The sequence below is a fragment of the Hordeum vulgare genome, chromosome 2H, assembly GCF_904849725.1.
Source record: "Hordeum vulgare subsp. vulgare chromosome 2H, MorexV3_pseudomolecules_assembly, whole genome shotgun sequence".
Lineage (NCBI taxonomy): Eukaryota > Viridiplantae > Streptophyta > Magnoliopsida > Poales > Poaceae > Hordeum > Hordeum vulgare.
In genome coordinates, this window is record NC_058519.1 from 4,066,339 (window position 1) to 4,081,806 (window position 15,468).

Consider the following 15,468-nt stretch of genomic DNA (forward strand, 5'->3'; position numbering starts at 1 on the left):
GAACACAATGGGTAAAGATGAATCTAATTCGAATACAAATCCGCATAAAATAAACCGGTGCTTTGTCCTTGTTTGGTTGCCTAGATGAATTTAAACACTGGAAACTTCTCAATCCGAGAAAACTTTGGGTCAAGTAGGGAACAAAAGTGCGCATATTTAATGCAAACTTACACGCCCAGTTAAGCCAACAAGGCAACAACCACTTGCCAGTACCCTGACAAAGGTGTACATACATCTTTTGTGTGATAACCATTAGTATTTCCCTACTGAAAACACACACATGTTATGAGACAGTAATTCCAAGTTTACTGTACTACAACTTGTTAATGTTAAGTTTGAAAATATATTATTAGAGAACACTATTATTGAATCTTCCGAATTCGCTCGTCTATGCAGATGCTGGTCGACGACTAGTTTAATCTATCTATCTATCTATCTTTATTATTACTAGCAAAATGGCTCGTGCGTTGCAACGGGAGAAAAAAACATAATCTTCAATGATGATGACCACATTATGTTCACACATCATCGCTTAATTTTGAAATTTTGTACACAAATACAAGAAAATGTTTCTTTTTTTAAATTTATTCACAAGTTGAAGCAATTTTTACATTTTCAAAACAAAAATCATGGTTGTAAAAAATCTTGGTAACTCAAAGAATTATTCTTAATTTCAAGAATTATTTTTTTTAAAACACACAATAATAATCCGATCCATCCAACAGTTAATTCTTCAAAAATCACACGGGCATATTTTCACAAAGACTTAGAAGCATTAATGTTTAACTACATACATTAGATCTTTCATAAACAATTTTACAAATATGAGAACAATTTTAAAGTCGAGAACATTTTTTACAATTTACAAATATTCAATCGTAAATATTTTTATATTTCAAACGAGTTTAAATATTTTCTTCTGAATTGGCGACCAATTCTAGAAAAGACGAATATAATTTTTTATGTTGGAGGATTTTACTTTAATTCAACAACATTTTTAAAACGCATGAAGTTTTTCTGAATAAACAAACATTTTTATAAGTCAATAATATATTTATTAAATTCACGAACATTGTTTTGGAATTTGCAGAAAAAAATAAAAATCCGGCGCCTTTTTTGAATATACAAACATTTTATGTTTTCGCCAACATTTTAATTCAAAATTCCTATTTTTTTAATATGCAAATGCTTTTTTATTCTAAATTAATTAAATTAGAAATAAACAAAAATGGAACGGAAAAATTTAAATAAAAAAGAAACTATCAAAACAGGCATTAGCTATTTTTAAAATTTTAGGACATTTTATAAATGCATTAACATATTTTGCATTAGAAAGCATTTTGTTAAATGCTTTTAATAATTTTTAATACATGGAGTTTGATTTGAAATCATGGACTTTTCTTATTTTACAAACATTTTTTCAAATTTGCAAACATTTTATTGTATATGCGAGCATTTTCTACAAAAACTCCTTGCAGTTTTTGAAGTCACAGAAAATTTATTTTTTTAAACATGTTGAATTAAAATGTTAAGTTTACTAAAAGTTTAAAGGTTATTTGAAGTTCTAAATTATTTAAAATAGAAAAATAAAATGGAACTGAAGATAAATAAATAAACGGAACTAAAAAAACTGCCGCCTGTGCATGGGCCGGCCCATACTGTGTGCTAGATATTCTCCCAGGGTGCTGAGCGTAATATAGGAGGTTTTTACAAGGGCCGGCCCAGTTCAAGATTTTTCGCTTTATGAAACGTTTTCTATTACTTCCCGGTGGCATGATGGATAATTTATGCAAACTTCATGGGCAATTTCCATGACGTACCACAGAAGCAATAGGTGCCTTATTAATAGTTAAGTTAATAGGTAAAGATAAAGCACCTATTGCTTCTATGATACGTTATGAAAATTATCCCTAAAGTTTGCATAAATTACCCACCATGCCACCGGTAAGTAATAGAAAACGTTTCACAAAGCGAAAAATCATGGACTGGGCTGGTCCATGTAAAAACCTCCTATATTACGTTCTGCACCCCGGGAGAATATCCAACACACTGTTAGGGCCGGCCCATGCACAGATGCCAGTTTCCTTAATTCCGTTTATTTATTTATCTTCAGTTCTATTTTATTTTTCTATTTTAAATAATTTAGAACTTCAAATAACTTTTAAATTTTAAATCAACATATTTAAAAAAGTAAAATGTTTGTGACTTCAAAAACTGCTCGGAGTTTTTGTAAAAAATGTTCGCGTATACAATAAAATGTTAGCAAATTTAAAAAATGTTTGTAAAGTAAGAAAAGTCCAAGATTTCAGATCAAACTCTATGTATTAAAAATTATTAAAAGCATTTAACAAAATGCTTTCTAATTCAAAATATGTTAATGCATTCAAAAGATGTCCTAAAATTTTAAAAATAGCTAATGCCTGTTATGATAGTTTCTTTTTTTATTTAAAATTTTCCGTTCCATTTTTTTTTATTTCTAATTTAAATAATTTAGATTTACAAAAGGATTTGCATAATAAAAAATAGGAATTTTGAATTCAAATGTTGACGAAAACATAAAATGTTTGTGGATTCAAAAAAGGCGCCGGATTTTTATATTTTTTTTTGCAAATTCCAAAACAATGTCCGTGAATTTCATAAATATAATGCTGACTTATGAAAATGTTTTTTTATTCAGAAAAACGTCATGCGTTTAAAAAATGTTTGTGAATTTAAAGTAAAATCCTCCAACATAAAAAATTATGTTCGTCTTTTCTAGAATTGGTCGCAAATTCTAAAGAAAATATATAAACCCATTTGAAATATAAAAAATATTCATGATTTTTAGTAAATGTTTGTAAACTGTAAAAAATGTTGTCGATTTCAAAATTGTTCTCATATTTGTAAAATTGTTCATGGAAGATCTAATGTATGTAGTTAAACATTAATGCTTCTAAGTCTTCGTGAAAATATACTCGTGTGGTTTTTGAAGAATTAACTGTTGGATGGATCGGATTATTATTGTATGTTTTCCAAAAAAAAATCTTGAAATTAAGAATAATTCTTTGAGTTACCAAGATTTTTGACAACCATGATATTTTTTTTTGAAAATGTAAAGATTGCTTCAACTTGTGAATAAATTTAAAAGAAGAAACATTGTTGTGCATTTCTGCATAAAATTTCAAAATCAAGCGATGATGTATGAACATAATGTGATCATCATTGAAGATTATGTTTTTTTTTCTCTCGTTGCAACGCACGGGCCATTTTGCTACATAATAATAAAGCATGCAGCGCTTCTGCCGTCCGTCATGGCGTTTTTGCAAAAAAAAGATCGACGTTTCCTGAAATCAGCACGTAGTCCAGATTTAAGTTAGAAAGCGAATCGGTTTTTTCCATTTTTCATAAAACCCCCTGATGTTTCAGGTAATCAACCCGTAGTCTGGATTTAAGTTAGAAAACGAATCTTTTTTTGCATTTTTTCGAAAATCCCCTGATGTTTCAGATAATCAACCCGCAGTCTGGATTTTAACAAAAAAAACCTAACTTTTCAGTTAATCAATCCACATTTTATCTAAACAAAAATTATCCATATCTTTTAAACCGTAACTCCATTTTAACATGTTATATATGAAATTTGATTAAAAAATGTGTAGAATCTAAATAGGATGTTATTTTTAGTTGTTGAATATTTCTTAAATATTATTTTTGGTGCAAACTTAATCTGTAGTGCACGGTCCTTTATTTTTTCTCTTTCCGGCTACGATACGAATTGCAATAAACATCCATTAAATTAAAACCAAATTGAAAGGAAAGAAACATCGTTAACAACACATGCACAACTTTGGAAAACCTCGTGGGGAGAAACAACATATTTTTTATCTTATTCCGAGTGACTGTACATTCAAACGCGTTTTCGTTGTGTGAGCACTAAAACCATCGTCGGCAACACAAATGTGATGCCATGTGAAAATATATTACGTTTAGAGTGTGTGTTATTTTCTCTTCCGTTGCAACACACGGACTCTTTTACTAGTTAATAGGTAAAGATAAAGATAGCAAAGTCCATCTCGAGGGATTCTATTCATTCCCATCAAAGAAAATGTTTCGATTTAGATTAATACCCCTATAACTCAAATACGCATAAAACAACGTCGAACCTTAAGTGTGCAGACCCTGCGGGTTCGAGAACTATGCAGACATCACCCGAGTGACTCCTCGGTCAATATCCAATAGCGGGACCTGGATGCCCATATTGGATCCCACATATTCTACGAAGATCTTATCGTTTGAACCTCAGTGCTAAGGATTCATATAATCCCATATGTCATTCCCTTTGTCCTTTGGTATGTTACTTGCCCGAGATTCGATCGTCAGTATCCGCATACCTATTTCAATCTCGTTTACCGGCAAGTCTCTTTACTCGTTCCGTAATACAAGATCCCGCAACTTACACTAAGTCACATTGCTTGCAAGGCTTGTGTGTGATGTTGTATTACCGAGTGGACCCCGAGATACCTCTCCGTCACACGGAGTGACAAATCCCAGTCTCGATCCATACTAACTCAACGAACACCTTCGGAGATACCTGTAGAGCATCTTTATAGTCACCCAGTTATGTTGCGACGTTTGATACACACAAAGCATTCCTCCGGTGTCAGTGAGTTATATGATCTCATGGTCATAGGAACAAATACTTGACACGCAGAAAACAGTAGCAACAAAATGACACGATCAACATGCTACGTCTATTAGTTTGGCCGACAAAGAGCATCATGATTTGTGCATTTGATGTTGTATTGTTGAACTATTTGTTGTATTGAAAGATAAACTATTTGTTTGAGTTGTAATAAACTATTTGTTTGAGTTGTAACGAAATTAAACTATTTTTGTTGATTTATTTTGTTTGTGTTTGATTTTTTTGCTTGTGTTTTGAGCGCATATGTTGTTTTAGCGATGGCGCGCGCTGCATTTTAACATGCTTGCTGGAGCTACGCGTGTGCGTTGCATTTTACAACGACCGCTGGAGCCAGCGCTGGCCGCCGTGTCAAAATAGACAAAAACGCGCCACAAACTGATTTTTAGCGTGCGCAGCTTTGGACGGCTGTTGGAGATGCTCTCACCATGCCCCCCTTCATCAGCCATAGGACCTCTGCTATTCATCGTCCTGGTGGTGGATCCATGTCACACTAGCGACAGTCTCGTTGAAACATTTCGTGAGCACTGTTGCCATGGAAATCAAACATCGCTGCCATGGTAGCCATTTTGTTATAGCATATGCAGGATCAGCTAACCCACGCTCCCCTGTTTAGTTCTGTTAGTTGATCCTTGTGCCCCTATACTTATATAAATACTTGAGATGTTAAGGAAAATAGTGTGCAGTAGAAAACCTTCTCTCTCATTTCTTACATGATATCAGATGTTGTGCTAATCGTCCCCGCTCTCCCTCTCCCCTCCCCCCCCCCCCCCCCCCTCTCTCTCTCTATTTTGCACCTTTTTTGAATTTGCAGCATAATCACCAACCCGGTGGTTCCATGATTGGAGCATTTCATTTTTCTTTTGCGGGGAGCTTATCCTAAGCTATGTTGAAGAAATGGAATACCGGCACGGTATCATGTATGCACGTTCCCCTGGTAGTTGGATCAGTCGTTCGTTCATGATCAGTATCGTACATATTACATACAATATCCGTCAACTGTACTGTATTATTGAACGATTAAACAAAGCATCCACGCAGATCATACCCTCCCAATACTGTATATATGTAGAGCCACTATCAAACCAACACAAACGCAGCAGCAGACACGGTAGCCGCCCCCCTGAGCTCAAAGCAGCAAGCTCCTCGATCCACCAGCGGCGAGGCGATCGGTCATCGATGGCCTCCGTGTCTCGAAACACCGTGCTGCTCTTCGTACTGGTCGGCGTCGTCCTGCAGCTGAGCTCTGTCGTGCCCACCGCGGCGGCCGCCGGCAGGATGCTGGCAGTGACGACCGACGAGGTGGCAGGTGGCGGCGGCGCAACGAACGACGAAGGCCGACGCCAGCTCGTCAGCGGCGGTCTTGGCTGGGACAAAAAAGGCTTGGTCGTCGAACTCCACATCAACGACCCATAGCTCATCTCGGTTCCCCAACACATCCATTCGTTCGTCGGTTGCTGGTTATGTTTTTCCTTCCTTCCTTCCTATGTGAGAGCTTTGCGTCCAATTTGTATCCGTGTTTGGCGCTATCTTGTCCGCGCTGCTTCAACAAAATGTAATTAGTTCTCGTCGATATTTATATATATATCCAAGAAAAAATAAAGGAGTTCTGTGTTCAAGCTACTAGTGCCCGTCACCTTCATCAAGTTACATTGCAGTTTTTTTTTCCGGGTAAAACACTTCAATACTCACAGCACACCAGGGTTACAATTCAGTTCTAAAACCTCTGTAGGACCAGAGCCTAACCAAGTAATAGTCCTAGCTTCAGAACGAGCAAAGTTTGCTAAAGAATTGCTAACCCTATTTTGTTGCCTATATATATGAGTAATTGAAGTTTCACGGAGGCTCCTTAGATGTCATCATCCCTAGATTGGATCATCTTGACGGCCAACAGAGAGTCCATCTCAATTGCAATCGGGAGCTTAGTCCGTGATAATGCCAGCGAGAGTCCTTCCATACATGCCCCCAATTCAGCTTCTAACGGATCACGACAGTTGAAGAGCTGGCGGCATGAAGAAAATATGATCAGCCCATCACTATCCCTAAGGACCATACCACTGCCAGCAGCTGCCTTGTCATCAAAGGAGCCATCACAATTCAGTTTGGTCCATCCAGCCTGAGGTTTGGACCACGTCCTGCCTTGCCCAACAGCTATGATTTCGAGCATTTGTAGGACCAACCGGGGTTTTACCCTTCACTGAAACTGGAGGAACGTCCTGCTTGAGACTTGAGAGAGTGTCGAAATAACTCACCAGGAATTTGCACGAGATGTCAGTCGGAGGAGGGATCTTGTCATGAACAATCTCATTACGCACAAACCAAATCCTCCAAAGAACTAGGAGGAATTGTGGGCGGTTCTGGGGCCTCATATTTACCAGCGCATTCAGCAACCATTCAGGATCAGTATGGATCACCTCATTATAGCTCGGGATGGGCCACACACTCGACATCTTCTTCCACAACTCAACCGATTTCGGGCACACTAAGAATGGATGGAAGTTATCTTCATCACCTCTCCCACAGATTGGGCAAGTAGGGCTGGATTCTAGTTGCCGGCGCCACTTATTATTCCATGTCGGAAGTGAATCAGTGGCAAGCCGCCAGGCAAAATGTTTCACAGTGGGCGGGACATCAATCTTCCAGAGCATTTTCCAAACAGGCCGACAGCCACCAGCTTGAAGGCTGGTTGATTGAACTTCCGATGTGACAAGATCCACAACGAAGGCATAAGCACTCCGTACCGAGAATTGACCTTGGATACCAGGACCCCAAGCAATGGTATCCTGACTCAACCTTGGGCAGGCTCTGATCTTTAAAATTTCAGCAACATCACAAGGCAAGAATATCCTATGGAGGATATTAGCGTTCCAAGATCCATCAGAGTTGAGCAGCCCTGAAGCAAGGCGAGTTCTGCTTCTACCTTGCTGAGAAATCGGTTTGAAAGAATTCTTCCGAGGTATCCAATTATCCCTCCATATCTTGATACTTTTCCCATCTCCCACACGCCACATAATTCCTTTTTTAAGAAGATCCAATCCATGGCAAATAGCAGTCCAAGAGGATGAGGGATTGCCCGTAAATACTGTGTCCAGAAGGTTGCCATTGGGGAAATAGCGGGCCTTCAATAATCTTGCACATATGCTGCTTGGCCTAGTGATCAATCGCCAGGCTTGACGGGACAGCAGAGCTTGGTTAAACAGGCGAAAATCCTTAAACCCCAGTCCTCCTCTACATTTCGGCTGTGTGATAGACTCCCAGGATTTCCAATGAGTTTTCCTTTTTCCTTTAGCCGAGCCCCAATAAAAGCTTCGGACCATCCTAGTTAATTCATCACAAACAGAGAAAGGTAATTTGAAGACACCCATAATGTATGTGGGTAAAGCCTGAGCAAGAGATTTAATAAGCACCTCCCGGCCTAGCATTGCAAGACAACCATCGCCCCATTGAACCAGCCTCTTGGTCATACTTGTTTGCAGGTTCTGGAATTTTCCTTTTGACATCCTCCCCTCAGGTGTTGGCAGACCTAGATACTTTTCCTCAAAGAAAGTAGTTGTGACCTTTAGCGCAGACCGAACACCTAGCTGATCATACAGGGGACACGCTGAACCAAACAGAATAGAACACTTGTCATAATTGAGCGATTGACCCGTTGCACGTTCATAGGCATCCAACGCCCCTTTGATATTCATAGCATGCTGCTCAGTAGCTTTGAAGAATAAGAGAGTATCGTCTGCGAACAGAAGGTGCGATATAGCAGGGGCTGTTCTGCAGATTTTTATGGGGGCAATCTCATTTGCATCAACACCCTGCTTGAGTAGAGCGGATAGACCGTCAGCAACAAATAAGAATAGAAACGGTGATAAAGGGTCACCTTGCCGAAGCCCGCGCGTCGGTGCAAATGAATCCAAGAGACTTCCATTGAATTTAACAGAGTACTTCACAGATGTGACACAAGTCATTATCCAGTCCACCCATCTGTGACAGAAGCCCAACTTTTGCATCATTTGCTTCAAGAAAACCCAATCCACCCTATCATAGGCCTTCGATAGATCCAATTTATAGGCACAAAAACTCTTGGTGGGGTCTTTTTCCTGCTTTATATGGTGAAAGCATTCAAAGGCCACTTGCGCATTATCCGTGATGAGTCTACCTGGAACAAAGGCACTCTGCTCCGGAGAGATAATTTCGTCCAGGAGGGGGCGTAGCCTGTTAACAAGGCACTTTGAGATAACCTTATAAATAACATTAGTGACATTCCCAAAGCTTTTCCTTCCCCATTTGACAAGAGTTTCCATAAGAGAGCCTAGGCCAGCATGGAGTTTGTTTAGGCTATTTACTTCGCCCAGTTCTGTCCATGCTTCCTTAATAATCTCTGGTAGCGCAGAGTCGCGTTCCCAAAAGATTTCATATCGGCGAATAGAATTACCCGTTCGTGGTTCCTCAACATCACCTCGAACCAAAACAGGGAGATGATCACTGCACGGAGAGACCAGGTGTTCAACCGAGGCCATAGTAAACAGATTCCGCCAGGCACTAGAGGCTACAGCACGGTCGAGCCTGACTTTGACATTAGCATCTCCCGCTCTTTTATTATCATATGTGAAAGGATATCCCTTGAATCCAAGATCAACCAGTCCGCATGTTTCCAGAACGTCCCGAAACGCAACCATCTGAGGTTCTGGTCTCGGAGTAGCAGACAAGTGTTCGAAATCCCATAATGCCTCATTAAAGTCCCCGAGCACTAACCATGGAGCATCCGATAGAGCACAAAGGCCAGCCAGTTTCTCCCACATTAGGTGTCTATTTTCCACCCTCGGCTCTCCGTAGACACACGTAATCCTCCATTGGGGTTCATTGGGTGATACCCGGACGAGAGCATCAATAAATCTGTCCTCCTTTCCAATAATCTGGACATCCAAGCATTCATGCCAGTATAAAGCAAGCCCTCCACTAAGACCACTGCTATCGACACCATCAAATCCACGTAGGCCGAGACGCCCACGATACTTCCTCATCTTAGACGTTTGCTGACGAGTTTCACAGAGAAAAACCAACTTGGGGGAATGCGACTGAACCAAAGTCGCTAGGTCACGAACTGTCCGGGGATTCCCCCCACCCCGGCGGTTCCAACTGAGGCAATTTATTGCTCCCGGCGGCGCTCCTGGAGGGAGCCCGCCGATAAAGGATTGCTGTTTGGTTTACCTTGCACGCCTGTCTTGCTTCTCTTTGGGTCATGCTTTGGCGGCGGTGAGGGAGGAACCCCCGGGACAGAGGGAGATGGGGCTGAGGCAGAAGGTTGAACAATCTCATTTCCAGCCAGCAGACCATCATCAATGTTTCTCTTCTTTGATGGATCATCCTTGTCATGGACAGACATATACGCTTCTGTTCCATCAACCTCCATATTCTTTGTAGCTTGGGATACAGGAAGAGTGGATTCAGGCTCCTTCTGGTCTTGCGTTTTACCTTTCCATGCACCTCTCCACGAGGCACGAAGGTCCTTGAAAATCATGGTTTCCGGGGCATGAACTCCATCTCCATGCTCCGTATAGAGGTGACCAATCATGCCGCACACAGCACACCAATCTGGCAGACGTTCATACTTGACACGGAATATCTGTCTCTTCTTCTCCTTCACCACAGACACGTGGTTCTTCAGCAGCTTCCTAACATCAATGATCACTCTGACCCGATAGAAATTACCCGCAAAATCATTGGATTGTGCCTCATCAGTATAGAAGACACCAACCTTGCCCGCAAGTGCCCTCAGCAGTGGATAGAAACCATCAGGTAGATCATGGATTTGTATCCAAATTTTGAAGCAATTAAGATTCAACAATGATGGCTTTGAGAATCCATCATATTCAGCAAGGAGGACTGGGTAGCCCTTGAAGGTCCATGGTCCTCCCTCCATGACCTTGTCCCAATCCCCTAAACAGGAAAATTGCATAGTATAAAGATTATCACCAAGGGATCGAAACATCACCGGCTGCGCGAGATCCCACGCGGATCGCATGTTTCTGTAGAACCAGTAGTCGCCGTACTCTTTTGTTGTATGGATCCGTCCTATGGCCAGCCAGCGAGGAGCCGCCGCCGGTGGCACCTGGGCCTCTTCAAACACAATATCATCAAGCTCATCTTCCTTGATTCCCAATTCTGTCATGAGATTCTCCAGATCCGCCATGTCTTCCGAAGTCGCTGGATTTTCCATGTTTTCTAGGGTTCCCAGTAAACCCTAGATGAGATCGGCCAAAAACCTCCAACCCTAGAATTCTACGCGCCGCAGGTCACCAGGGCGACGCCGCGATCGATCGAGGAAGGCAGAGGCAGAGGTATACGGGGGGGGGGGGGGGTGGATGGTTCTCTACGCCGGGGAAAGCGAGAGGAGAGAAACCCTAGCAACTCGCAGTTGGCACCGAAGGATACAAACAAACTACTCGAGCTGAACTCCGTTGATGTTTAAGTGACACAACGACATACTTTGACCATAAATACTCGGAACAGAATGCAAAACACTCTTTCCAATAACGTGAAATGTCATTTTGTGACCCTATTCTACAGTATTTTCTATTAATAAGTGTGAGGAAAATATCGAGGGGAGTGAAACAAAAAGAAAAGAAAAATAAAAGAAGACCTAACAAAACAAAACAAACCAATACCAGCTCTGGGAATCACAACAGCCACGAGTTAATAAAATGAGTTTAACCTGCCTCGGAAGCGAGCAAAATGCTTGTCCTTAATCCTATTCCTCAATGGAAGGAGCAATGCCTATGAAGATCTTGCCATTCCTTTGCATCCATATGTTCCAGCATCCAAAAACCAGAATTTCCATTGCAATAGGCTTGGGAAGTCTGTCAAGAGAAAGCAACCCTAGCCAGCGCCAGCCTTAGGCCGAACCCCCTGGCCTCTCCCGCCGCCGGAGCCGGTGGTGGTGGCGGCGCTCGTCTCGCAAAAGGCGGAGGGCTGAAGAGGCACGCAACAACGGTGCATTGAGGCAGAGATGCTAAGTGGCGGGTGCGTGGGGATGGTGGGACGTGGAGGACAAGGTGGTGTGGTGGCGGGCTGGCAGTGCTGGTGGTGTGGTGTGGGATCGAGCGAGGCATCCCACAAGCATATGTAGGCCTCTCCATGTGCATACAGAGCTGCCACTAAAGAGGTGTTTGGATACGTTTTAGTCTCATCCTCACCCATGCTTGGATCCAAGTACTAAAGAGACTAAAATCAAGTTAATGAGCATTTATTATTCTCCAAATCCTCCAATCCAGAACTTGCATGAGGAGTTAAATGAGGAGAGAGAGGACTAATGCACATTTTAGTAAGGGTACCCCTGACTAAAAGATTTTAGCCTCAAGACTAGTTTTAGCCTCTCTTTAGTCAGGGGTGCTTGGAACTTTAGCCTCTTAAAGAGACTAGTTTTAGTCTCTTGGATCCAAGCACCCTCTAAGTTCATGGTTTGATTCATTTAGTGCACATGCATATCAATTCTAGCTTAGAGCCATCTCTTTATAGTTCTTTTCTTTGGATCGAAATTGTAGTGTCTCACCCCTGCAAAAAAAAATGGTAGTGTCTCCAAAGTCCAAAGAACCGCAGTTCAGCTCTCAGGATTGACCTATGAACTCTTCAAATTAGCCAACTTGGTCCACTTCTAATGGATGATTTGAGATCCTCTTGAGATGGTGTACTACAGGCCGGTTATTCACACGATACACTTCTAAGAGCATCTCTAGTGGATGGTGTATATTTGAACGTGTATATCTTCATATACACTTTGTTAAATTATACACGTCCTAGTTTTTCAGTGGAACGTGTAAATTAGGACGTGTATATTCCCCTCATTCTTTCCCCTGCTGCAAGATAAGAGATTCAGTAGTGCACACAGGTTCAGAGAACAAGACAGGGGAGCTTTGCCGCATTGCAGCCGTCTCCCTCGTCGCCGGCAGCCTTCCCCGTGGCATCCAAGATGTCCATGGACTCGAGGGTGCCTCCCTCGTTCCATTCCCATCGCTAGGGTGACCGGTGGGCCACCACAACGACGGCCCCAACCTCGTCTCCGGCGAGTACCCGGAGCCGAAGCCCTGCAGCAGGCCAGAGCTAAGCGCCCCCGGCTCCCCCGCCGGGTTCCGGCGAAGAAAACCTCCGTCCTCCGTCCATCCCACGGCGCAAGCAACCACCGCGGGCGGGAGGAGGAGCCCCCGTGCTCCAGCCAGCCATTTCGGCGCCCGACGCAGCCCCCCGTCCCGGAGCACGCCAGAAAGAAAAAAGCTGAGATTTTTCGCCGTACCTGAGGAGGAGCAGCAACTGCGGGGCGGCCGGGAACCCTAGAGGCCTCGCACCTCCGAGATCCGGCCGAACTGGGGGTGAGGACGGCGCGGCGGGGCCGCAGGCGGCGTGGGCGGGACGGGCGGGCGTCCGGGCACAAGGAGCCCCGGCCTTGCTTCTCAGGGAGGAGGAGGCGGCGGTGGACCGGCGGGCGGCGGCCGGAGGAAGGCGGAGGGGAGACCGGAGGCGGCTGCGCGGCGGTTCTTCTCTCTCGCTGGTCTTGCACGCACGCGATGAAGGGGGCCGCTTTGCTTCTAGCGCTGCCTTGCTCTGCTTGCCCGCCCGCACCCCGCCCCGCACAATGCCGACGCCAGCCCGCCCGCACAACGCCGCGAGCTCCACGAGCGTGGCTGGCTCGTGTTTATTTCCAGGAGGAGTAGCCTCGTGGATGGACGTGTATAACTTCCACGCCCGTATACACGTTCCACTGGGAAGCATTTTTCTGTTTGCAACGTGTATATTTACCATCCACCTCCATATACACCATCCACTAGAGATGCTCTAACCGGCACTTCTAATGGTAGTGCCGGTTATTCACACGGTACACGCAGTCAGGATTTATAAAGGGTCGTGTATGATTTTGGAGATTTGTTCCTTGTCTCAGAAGCTGGTTCAGTCAGCCAAGAAGAAAAACAAACATATACTTTTCCTCAGATTAAAACACCAAAAGACACTTGAAACGACATAGGACAAAAATATTTAGCCATCGATAAAAACTTTTGAAACTAATTTACAACAAGCAGGACTTTCTATGTATTTATTAGCAACAATATAACACAAAATATTTAGATTCTATTTTATTTCTTGTGGCTACATGCGTGATTTGGGAACTAATAGCAGTTTCTCCTTCCGACGCATGGTTAGCCCGAACACCTCTGCCATATCAATGTCTTTTCTGTCAACCCCGACTGGCAGTTCCCAATCAAAATGGTATATGAGATTCGCCAACATAAGCTCGACATTAGTGATTCCGAGGTTTATACCAGGGCACATCCTTCGCCCTGCCCCGAACGGCAAGAACTGAAAGTCATTCCCCTTGAAGTTGACATGAACAGCGCTGCCTTCGTCTATGAATCTTTCTGGTATGTACTCTTCGGCGTCCTTCCACGAGTTGGAGTCCCTACCAATGGCCCATACATTAACGAGGATGTGCGTTCCAGCAGGAACCATGTAGCCAACGATGTTGCAATCACCCATGGCAAGGTGTGGAGGAAGGAAAGGCGCAACAGGATACAACCGGAGTGACTCCTTTATAACTGCTCTGAGGTACACCATCTTGTTGATGTCGGTTTCAATGACGGTTTCTTGTCCCAGGGATACGATACTCCTCACCTCGTCTTGTAGCTTCCCCATCTAAGAAGTTGTGATATCTTGTGATACCATACTCCTCCTGATTAGAAAGTAGGATATCTAAGAAGTTGCCACCCTTATGATCAAATGTTGACTTGCCCTTGCTCATATTATCATCAATCAACTTATCCAGAAAATCAGCCCATCTAAGCCTCACTCTCTCAGCCTTTGCACAAACTGCCCTTTTAAGCACTCCTACCCTAGTCAATATTGGGAAGTACTCCTCCACATTGAACCCTCCTAGCAGCCGTGATGTATCGTTGGCCAGTTCCTCGCACAGCTTGCTCCGTCCTTCTTTCATGGAGGACTCTCCCGAGACGATGCGACAAGCCATGTCATACGCGAATGACCTGAGGAGCTCGCTCATGTCCACAGTACCACCAACTGCGGCTGCGTCGCTGATCTTGGCCATCACTGCGCTCACCTAGATGTCATGCATCTTAAAACATGAGAGAAGCTAACATTTACGAAACTGTTAGCAGACGTCAAATTGAAAACCTATATTATTTGCCACCGCTTGGTTTGACGTCAAATTTTGTTCCAAAATATTTCCAAATATAAATTTAATATGACGATTTTTATTTGCATGGAAGTGGCTATGCTAGCGGTCCGATCAACAAAAAATAATTACCTCCTCCATGATGGCGCCACGGAAAGACTGCACCTTTTTAGCGCTCAACATGTTGGTGGTGGCAAGCTTCCTCGCCTGCCGCCAGTACTCGCCATATGGCGCGAAGGCGACGTCGGACGCACCATACATGATGATGTCGTTGACGAGGGAGCGGGGCCGTGACGCCATGACGTGATCGTGTGTGCGCAGCACCGCCTCCGCGGCAAGCGGCGACGACACGACGAACGTCGGAACGACGCCAAGGCGGAGGAGCATCACGTCAGGGCCATGCCTCTTGGCGAGGCCGCGGAGGGAGACGTGCGGGAGGGAGCCGATGAGGTGCAGGTGGCCGATGATGGGCAGTGCCGGCGGCGAAGGTGGGAGCGGGAGGCAGTCTTCTGCCTCATGCTTCTGTTTCTTCCATGTCTTCCCAGTGAACCAGTAATGCACAAACAAGAGGGAGAGGGGGAAGAGCAACAGAAACCACGACATGGTAATTAAATTACTTCGTGCA

The 15,468-nt window shown here is 43.6% G+C and overlaps 1 pseudogene; it reads right to left on the bottom strand.

Annotated features, from left to right (window-relative positions):
• Window positions 1-13,699: 13,699 nt before the first annotated feature.
• On the bottom strand, window positions 13,700-15,468 carry LOC123429044 (annotated as a pseudogene).